The following is a 9,406-nucleotide window of genomic DNA, read 5'->3' as shown; positions in this document are numbered from 1 at the left end:
GGGATTGAGATCTTAAGATCTTGCAGAGGGTGGCACCAGCCATGTGAGGGCGGGACAACAAGCCCTTATCACACTATGCTATCTCACAGATGATGTCTGTGCATTTGTGGACACTTGTGCAAGTCAGCAGAAGACAAAGGTGCTAGCAAAAGCACTTCACACCTGACAGAACTGGAACTGATTAATTCACTGACTGTGTGTTAGCTGCTTATGGTAGAAACTCGGCTTTCTTATACATAAAAAACGAATGTCTACTATTATTAGTAGACGAATAATGAATTTTAAAAGTAATAAAATGGAAACCACATACATTGTGAAAAAAATGTATGTACGAACTGCATGCCACAGACTGTATTCCTGCTTTCTAACCTCACCACAAGGCCACCACAATCTTTCTCTCTGCAACCACATATTACACTAATACATTGGCAGGAACACATTTCTATACTGGTATGTTGAAGTCAGTGGGGCTGTAACAGTCTCACTTTTACTAGTTTTGCTCTTTTTAATGCAATATTTAGGTAATTTCTTTTATAATTTCCTTTTGAAAACGGCTTTAGTGCCTAAAACGAGAGGGAAGGGAACATAATAGTTATTAGGGGTGTGCAAAATGGGCCCTATTCGACTCAGATTCAGCCCAAATCAGGAACAGTGATTCGATCGTTGATTCAGACCACTGTCCCTGATTCAATTCAGCCAAATCTGAATCTGAAGTTTTGATGCTGATTCAGAGAATCGGCAATTTGGCCATAGACATAGCTTTAAATGTTTTTTCTACCTACCTCGAGGTACCAGGTGGCACTTGATCTGGACTGGGTTCCCACTTTGATATTGCTTGTGTTAGTCTGTTGTTTTGTAGATGTTGATTGTTGCTAATTAACTGGTTACATTAGCTGGCAACTGTGTATTGAGCTGGTCCCTGAGTGAATTATGATTGATTGGTAACTGGTAACATAGTAGCTTAGCAGCCAGGCCGGCAGGAGTTCCTCCCCCCAACCCTCCCCCCCAAGACAGACACACTTGCACAAGCACCCATGTCACGAGTTTTGTCAGTCAGCAGCTAAAGGTGCCAGGCTGTGGGATGCTCCATCCACCCCAGCATCGCAGTGTTCATGAGCCACCAGGCCCCAGAACCCCCCTGAACCAATCTCCTTGACAGCTGGCAGGCTTTGTGGCCTCAGCAGGGGCTACCATCCCTGCAGTTTTCACCCTGCTGTGCCTTAACACACACAGTGTCACCCGTGTCACAAGTTTTGCTTGTCCGCAGCTTGAGATGCAGTTCCTCCCAAACCCCTGCACTTATCTCCTTGAAACTTGGCAGGCTTTATGGCCTCATCAGGGGCCACCACCTCTACAGTTTTCAGCCCACTGTGCCTTAACACACACAGGGTCATCTCTGTCACGAGTTTTGCTTGTCCGCAGCTTGAGGTGCAGTTCCCCCCAAACCCCTGCACTGATCTGCTTGAAACTTGTCAGGATTTGTGGCCTCACCAAGGGCTACCACCCCTGCAGTTTTCACCCCATTCCCTGTGGTGTAACACATAGACGTGACATGAGTTTTCTTTCAAGAATTTGGGGTGCAGTTCCCCCTGAACCCCTGCACCGATCTTCTTGAATCTTTGCAGACTTCATGTTCTCAGTAGAGGCTACCATCCCTGCAAATTTCATCCAAATCAAACAAAAAACAACAAAGTTATAGATATTTCATTGATTCCTCATTATACCCTATGGCCGGATCTCCAAAGTGGCTCCGAAGCTTTCCAAAGTGCTTCGGAAAGCCTAACGAAGCCAGTGCTTCAATCCGGACATGCTGCTTCAGACAACAAAGTGTCCAAAGCTTCTCCAGATCCAAAGCACGGTCTGAAGCCTCGCACTGCCCTACTAATTACTGTGTTTAGAATTTCCATCTAAATACTTGGGACCAAACCATACTCGTCCCTCACCAAATATTTTCTGGAAAGAGATCTGGCTCATTCAAACCATTTTTGTCCTCTCCTTGTTTCATGCATATTGATACACTTCCATTGAATGTAAAGTATGGAGAAAAGCTAAATAAAACAGTTATGCAAAGATAACACCCCCCCTTTTGTTCCCCCACCCCCAGCCCCCTCTTCTCCTGTTCGGGCAAACCCCAGCTGGCAGCTCACTCCCTCTCCTCCCTCTCTTCCAGCAGACAGCCCAAGAGCTGGGAGGGAGGGGATGGAGACGCGGATGGGAATGGGCCAGGGAGAGAGGGGTGGCTTCTCAGCTGCTGGCATGCTCCTCAGGCTCTGACAGACAGACTCAATCCCCCCCTCCCCCTGCAACCCAACTGGCAAACATTAGGGCCGTGCAAAACTTCAAGTGCTGATTCGATTCGGAGAAGATTTGGCCTGATTTGGTGTCTGAATCTCTGAATCCGAATCAAATCAGGGGACCAATTAAAAGGACTGAATCGATCCAAAGCTGTCCAAATTGATTCGGAAAAGATTTGGAGAGCTTCGGTGATTCATGCGGGCCCTGCCCACTGCAGCAGGGAGTTGGACCCAGACTCAGAGCTGGTAAGTAGGGGCTGAGGAAGGAGAGGCTGGAGGAATGGGGAGGGGACCATGGGGGGACCCCTGCCAGGCTACATCTCCTGTTTGCTCCCTTAGCCCCCCCCGCTCCCCCAGCCACCCCCATGGCTGCCCTGCCTGCCCCAGCTCCAGCCCTTTAAGAAAAAAAACAAAACAAAAAACCCCAAACTCACCAGCTGCTGCAGCAGCCTTGGGTCTTCTGGGGGCTTATGCAGAGCCCCCCATGCAGCATGGAGCAGTGGGGGGACAGTGGGGATCACCCCGCCCAGAGCAGCAGCTGGTGAGTCAGGGCCTTTTTGTTTGTTTTTGTTTTAAAGGGCCGGGAGCTGGGGCAGGCGGGGCAGCCATTGAGAGCAGGCGGGGGATGGGGCCTGTGTGATTCAGAGATTCAGCTGATTCTTTTAATCCGATTCAGCTGAATCGATTTGGGACAGTGATTCAAATCACTGAATCGAATCACCGTCCCCCAAATCGGCCGAATCCAAGGAGAATACTAGCCGCTTTGCGCGGGCCTAGCAAACATCTGTTTGGTCAAGGGGATGCTGCAACTCACGGCAAATTATATAAAGCACCAGGAGTTAGAGCAGGGCCCTATGTGTCTGTCAGCACCATAGGTGCTCATCGTTACTCCTTCAGTTCCACGGAGAAGTCTGATTCCCGTTTGCTTGAGTACTTTGGAACATGGACACCGGAGCTGCTGCTCTGCATCAACGGCTAAGGTAGGATTAACACAGTATATTCAGCTTTATTATAACAACTGTACTTCAGGCCCTGTGTGACAAGACCATGATTTAATTGAACTTTATCATGTTCTCTCTCAACATTTTCCTTCCCAAACTCAAGTCTTAGCCTTTTTAGTCTCTTTTGGTGTGGCAGTTACTCCATACTCCTGACCATTTTGGTTGCCCTTCTCTGTACCTTTTCTAATCCTTTTTAAGATGCAGAAACCAAAACTGCACAGGAGTATTCAAGATGTGGGTGCACCATGAATTTGTAGGGCATGACAGACAAGGTTCCTTGGGTGAATTTGATATCTTTTATTGCATGATGTTCTCCATTTTGTTTTCAATTCCCTTCTTAATGATGCCCAAGATTTTATTGGCTTTTTTGGTTGCTGCTGCACCTTACGCTTACATTTTTAGAGAACTATCTACAGGGACTCCAAGGTCTCTTTCCTGAGTCATAACAGCTAGTTCAGAACCCAAGAAGCAAGAAGCTGGTGAGGAAAACAGAACGCAACATGTGAAATGCATTTACTAATAAATATCAATAGATTAAGATTGTCATTTCCCAACCAGAATTCTTTCCCTTGGATCCCAAAACCACTTCTGTATGTGTGTTGTTCTGAAAAGACCAAGGAGTTAAGCTTATAGAGCAGTAAAGCCTGTTTATTCAGAGTACAGTGCCTTGCCTACAGTTCTGCTGTTCCCTCCTGCAAACCTGGGGCAAATGTAATAACTTATATCTAACACTCTTAAAGATATCCACACAGAATGTATTCCAGTTATGAAAACATCCACTGAACTATCTGTCCGTCTCTGGAAAATGTGTGGGGAAAGTAAAAGAAATGACATTTATTTCTGTCTAGAAGGAAGGAAATAATCTCAAAGAATAATAATAGAAATTTGAAGCATCAGAAGTAATTGTTAAACTTGTTAAAATCCTCTCTGCCTTATAGTAGTTCAGTAAGAGTTTAAGGGGGATTGGTATGTATTTAATATCCTGAGGGGCTATTAGAAATACCTAATTATGCATTATATCCTTTCTAGGAATGTCCCTGTTCAAGAAAAACCTTGGACCAAACCCACACCCAGTGAAATCCACCCCCACCCCCAGCTTTGAGGACATCAAGATTAGGCATTTCATGTGCTGTTTGATTTATAATCCAGGTACCACCATTTGTATGCATGTCACAGAAAACAGCTCAGGATTTGTAGTCCTCATCATAGATGAGCCACTCAGGACACTCCCTCTCTTTAACAGCTCCTTGTTGTTCCTAGCTCTTGGAGGGGACAGTAATTTTATGCTATAAATATATTTTTAGGACTGATTACTTTTTCTAAACATGGATTCTGTGGACTTTTAAAGGAACTAGCTATTTCAAAAGCTGTCTCCTGAGATTCTAATTCCCAGATTACTGGATTTCTTTTTTCCTCACTCCACAAAGTCCTGCCTCTTGTTGGAAAAGACAGGAGAGACATTGAGGAGTTTTCATGGAAGCAATTTCTTAATACAAATATTAAAGTACTCAAACATTCACCTTCATTTTTAGTCACTAGCCCATCTTACCGGGTAGCTACCTGGTCATTATGCTCACTATGGGGTTCTGGGGAAACTGAACCTTGTGTTAGTCAGCAAGACATCCCATTAATGCTTTGCCTCCCCGCTTCATGCTCCCACCCTTCCCAGCCCACCTCTCCCCACACGCCCAGGGATAGAGCCCTGTCCTGGCTCACCACCCCTCTAGTGGCAACTCACAGCTGTCGCTCCTAGTCAGGTCTCTGCTTCCTAGACCTCTAGTGGCAAGTCACAGCTGTGCATGTGGGGGACAGTCAGAGAAAACTTTTAGCCTTAATGTGTGACTGCTTCAAATTTGAGCTAGCAAAAAGGATTAACATTTGGGCAGCTCAAAGTGTAATGTGTAACAAGGGGATAATTTTAAATGTAGAGATGCAAAGATATAATTTTGTCAGGAGCTTCATTCCAAAATTGTGCGTCCTGATGCCCTCAGCTGAAGAACAAACTGCACAGAAATTCAGGTTTCATAAAGGAGATGTTGAGTAAGTGGCCACCGCAATCACATCTCTTCTCATTTAGAAACAACAGAAATGGTCCATTTTGTGGTATGGTCATCTGTGTTATTTACATAACACAGTGGCACATTTTATTCTATCCTATTCTAAGCCTATTGTATTCAAACCTTCAGCCTTGACAAGAAGAAGGGTATGGGTTAGGGTTAGCCTCAGCTGAAGAGACATAATATTCCCCTCTGAGACTCCAGTAACTTGATGGTTTGTTTTGAAAGGAGTGAGGTGCTTACACACTTTTAAGTGGCAACCAGGCATAGAAATGTCTTAAAAAAAAAGTCTTAAAAAAAATCTTTAACAGGTGTGCCACAGAATTTTGCCACAGCAGTGACCTACAATGAGCTCATAAGTATGGAGATGGGGAAATGCCTTAACAGGTGTGCTGCAGAAAACTTTTATTAATGTAAGTGTGCCTTGGGCTGGAAAAGGTTGGGAAACACTAGACTAGATGACCTCTGGAGGTGCCTTCCAGCCCTAATTCGCTATGATTCTAGGCATATTGATTTCATACTGTAACTTTTTATTAAGATTGAGAATATCACAAACTGACCATTAATATAACCAGAGATCAGAGCAGGTTTTTCCTTAGTGTAAGTACAAACTGTCTCTGTAAAGAAGGGGAGTGAAGGCTGTGTTCCTTTTATGAATATTACATGTACTTCTGTGTACTAGATTGGCATCATGCTGTTTGCTGTCCAAGTTCAAAGAGTTACCTCCCACAGGTGCTTCCAGCACGTGGCAGGAAGGCAGGCAACAGCTTTAGCCATCTGTCTAAGCCAGCCCTCAATCTTGACAAGACCAACCACGCCTGACAGGAATACACAGGAAAGATATGGACATACATGAAAGTCCTGGCCTGATCCATCCCATTCCTCTTGCCTCTTGGTTCTGTCCCTGGTTCTCTCTAGACTGGAGTGCTTTTCCAAAAGATCTGTGCTTTTCTATCTGCTGCAAGAGCAGTCTTCTTTCAGGCATGCCACACAATCCTCTCTCACACTGCTGTAGCTCACACTGTGCCATCTGCTCAGGCTACTCCAGAATAGAGGCAGTTAGACATTTTCTGATTACTGTCCCCTCAAAGAGCTAGGAACTTTCTGATTTAACATGATTTTGTCCAGTTTGTCAACAATGAAAGTTTCACTGAAAGGCATTTGAAATTTTGCCATGCCACCAGCAGTTTCCATTGGAACCGTGCCTGGTTTTGTATCAGCTCCCCAGGTGGGCTGGTGGGGAACCCAGGTTTCCAGGCCTTTCCAGTTTGGGGGCAGACCTGGAAATGGACACTGCCATGGGGAGGTGAAATGCAGAAAGGATCCAGACTAGATATTGATATTGCCTTAGCCCATTGATCACAGTTGCTGCTGGGCTCCAATGCATACTTGAAAATCCTACCAGATCCTTGACTGCATCTTTAGACACCCACACACCTTTAAAAAACCTGGCCCTAAATTACTGGTACTTGAAGATTGGACTAGGGTCTTCAGTCACAAAGATGCTTGGAAACTCCCATCTATAATGTTAATATGTTCATAAACTCATGTAACCAGGCTCTATTTTTTTTCAAGGGGCAGCTAGTGACAGTCTCAAGGCTAACGTGACTGAGTCTGTGGAAGAGAGTGAGAGCCGGCTCAAAGCTCAGGTAGGAAACCTCTTGTAGATGTGTTTGACCTCACATACTTTGAACTACAGCTTTTCATCATAGTTATTTCAATGGGCAGTCTGTGCTGTTTTCAAGCAGGGATCTAAGTTAAATGTTTCTTGACTAATAGTAGAGAGATGTGCTGAGAACATGTGGGTCAGGCCTTTCTTCATTTTATGAATATTTTGTGTACTTCTGTGTAGTGGGTTGTCACCATGGTTTTTGTTCCCTGGGGTCCAAGAGCTACCTCCTGAAAGCAGTCTCCTCCATTTGGTAGAAAGGTGGACAGTGGCTGCCAGCAACTAGTATGTGCAGGAGTTCAGGTCATTTGAAGTGCCTTTGACCAAACTGAGCCCAGCATCCTCATGTCATTAGGCAGTGGAGTGGTTCAGACAGGAATCAATATTAGTCACTCTTTAGAAAATTGGGCCTGAGGCTCTGAGATCCTGGAAGAGGCAGTACCTGCAGAGGTGAAGATGCTTCCAGAAGCGCAAGTACCTCAACCTGTATGCACTGATAGGTTCTACAGTCAAAGACTGTACCCATATGTAGGCCTGATAGGGAATTAGCCCTAGTCTCCAGTTGCCATCCCAAGGGATTAAAAAAAATAACACACTGAGTTACTTAAGAGTGCAAATGAGAAGTTGTGATACAGGGATTTATTTTGTGATTTCTCCTCCTCCATCATGGAGCATCCCTAGGGTAAGAACTTTTGGTTGGCTTGAAATTTCACCATTTCAAAACTTCCCACAATTTAGAAGCTCTTAAACTCTTTGTGGTGTAAATAATGGTACATGGATTAAATGAAATTTGGTCCTCTCAACATCTAAGGTTTTACCACAAGTCTTAATGGTCAACAGTAGTGAAGTGTATATGAAGAATGTCAGTTTTGCTTAAAATACACAAGGCTTCCTGGACCCAGGATGGCCACACCATGCAGACTGCTGAGGGCAGGATACCAGGGTTTCTAGAGATGTGGGCCAGCTGGTTCCTATGGACTACTCAGCTCTTGAAGCTGCTGTATACCCAGGTTGTGCTGAAAAACAAAGCATCAAGCTCTGGTTTAAGTGGTGGCTTCCCAACTCTCAGCTCTGCATCCAGGATTGGAGAACTCCTAAAGGCCCTGACCACAAGTCACTCTTCATTTCTGGGCCTGCCTCCAAGTTGTGAAATCCAACAAGCTGGATGTCCTGCCTGTTGTTGGATGCAAATTCCAATTGTCTCTGAGGGCAGAACAATTTAACAGGAGTTGTTCTCAGTACACTTCTTAGCTAATGTGGGACCTTCAAACTGCATTAATCCAGCAAGTTTTCCTAATGATTTATATGGTTCAACAGAGATTGCTTAAAAAGAGAAATACAAATTAATTGATTTAAACTCACACAATTCATGCTGCCATTGGCCACTAATTTTGATCTTACTGTCCATTCTGTGTATCAGCTTTAGTGGTACCTGGAAATTTACTGGGCTCCCTACAGTTAGGCTCAGAAGAGGGGATTGATAAGATTGGGGTGGTGGTGAAACAGGAATCTGCTTTGGAATTCAGAGAGGGTAGACTTGGAATTGGAGAGTGTTCTCACTTCTGCATGTATAGGATGCTCACATGCATCTCTGTACTTATAGGAGAAAGAGGACCCCCTGGGCCTCCTGGGGTGATTGGACCAAAAAGGGAGAAAGGTAAAATCAAAGAGACTATGAAAATTCATTAGCCTTCAAGGATTTTTTTTTTTTACTTCATCTATTTCTAGAATCGTTTCCAAGACTTTGGTCTGTCAGGTTCTCAATGAACTCTATCAAAACCTTCCTCCGACTATCCTTCTGTTTGGTTTTTGAGTCACTGAAGACTCAGAGCTAGTTGCTGAGAGCATGTAAGAGTCACTTTCTAACAATTCAAGAAAGGATTCTCAGCATAGTGAGATGTATGCAATTGGCACAAGACCCCCTACCATCAATTAGCAGTGCCCATCAGCAAATACTCTGTTTCTTTGGAATCATGATTGCTGGACCACTGTCCAGAAAGTTTTTTGTCAGCTCTTGATCCTGGTTTGAATTGTTTCAGATTGCTACATCTCTGCTTATACTATCCAATTCTTCCATCAGGAGAAAAAGGTGACATTGGTGAGCATAGTCCAAAACATGTTGGTTTTTATAATATAACATTTTATTAAGATTGTATTAACGGAAGGAGGGGCAGTGGGAAATACAGGAAGGAGGGGGAAGCAGAGGCAGGCCACCCTGGGACAGTGGGGGAAAGGCGGTCCCGAAGGGAAGCACATTTCCAAGGCGAGCGACGTCACCCAGAGCATTGAGGAGATGCTTGCTGTGGATGACCAGCCCTTCTCCTTTGTTGAGCAGCCAGGGTCCAAGTGGCTCATGGTGCTTGTGGCCGCATCATACTGTTTGCC

Source organism: Alligator sinensis, unplaced genomic scaffold (genome assembly GCF_000455745.1).
Source record: "Alligator sinensis unplaced genomic scaffold, ASM45574v1 scaffold323_2, whole genome shotgun sequence".
Taxonomy (NCBI): Eukaryota; Metazoa; Chordata; order Crocodylia; family Alligatoridae; genus Alligator; species Alligator sinensis.
The sequence above is the reverse complement of the archived record's forward strand: the minus strand, read 5'-3'. Positions refer to the sequence as shown.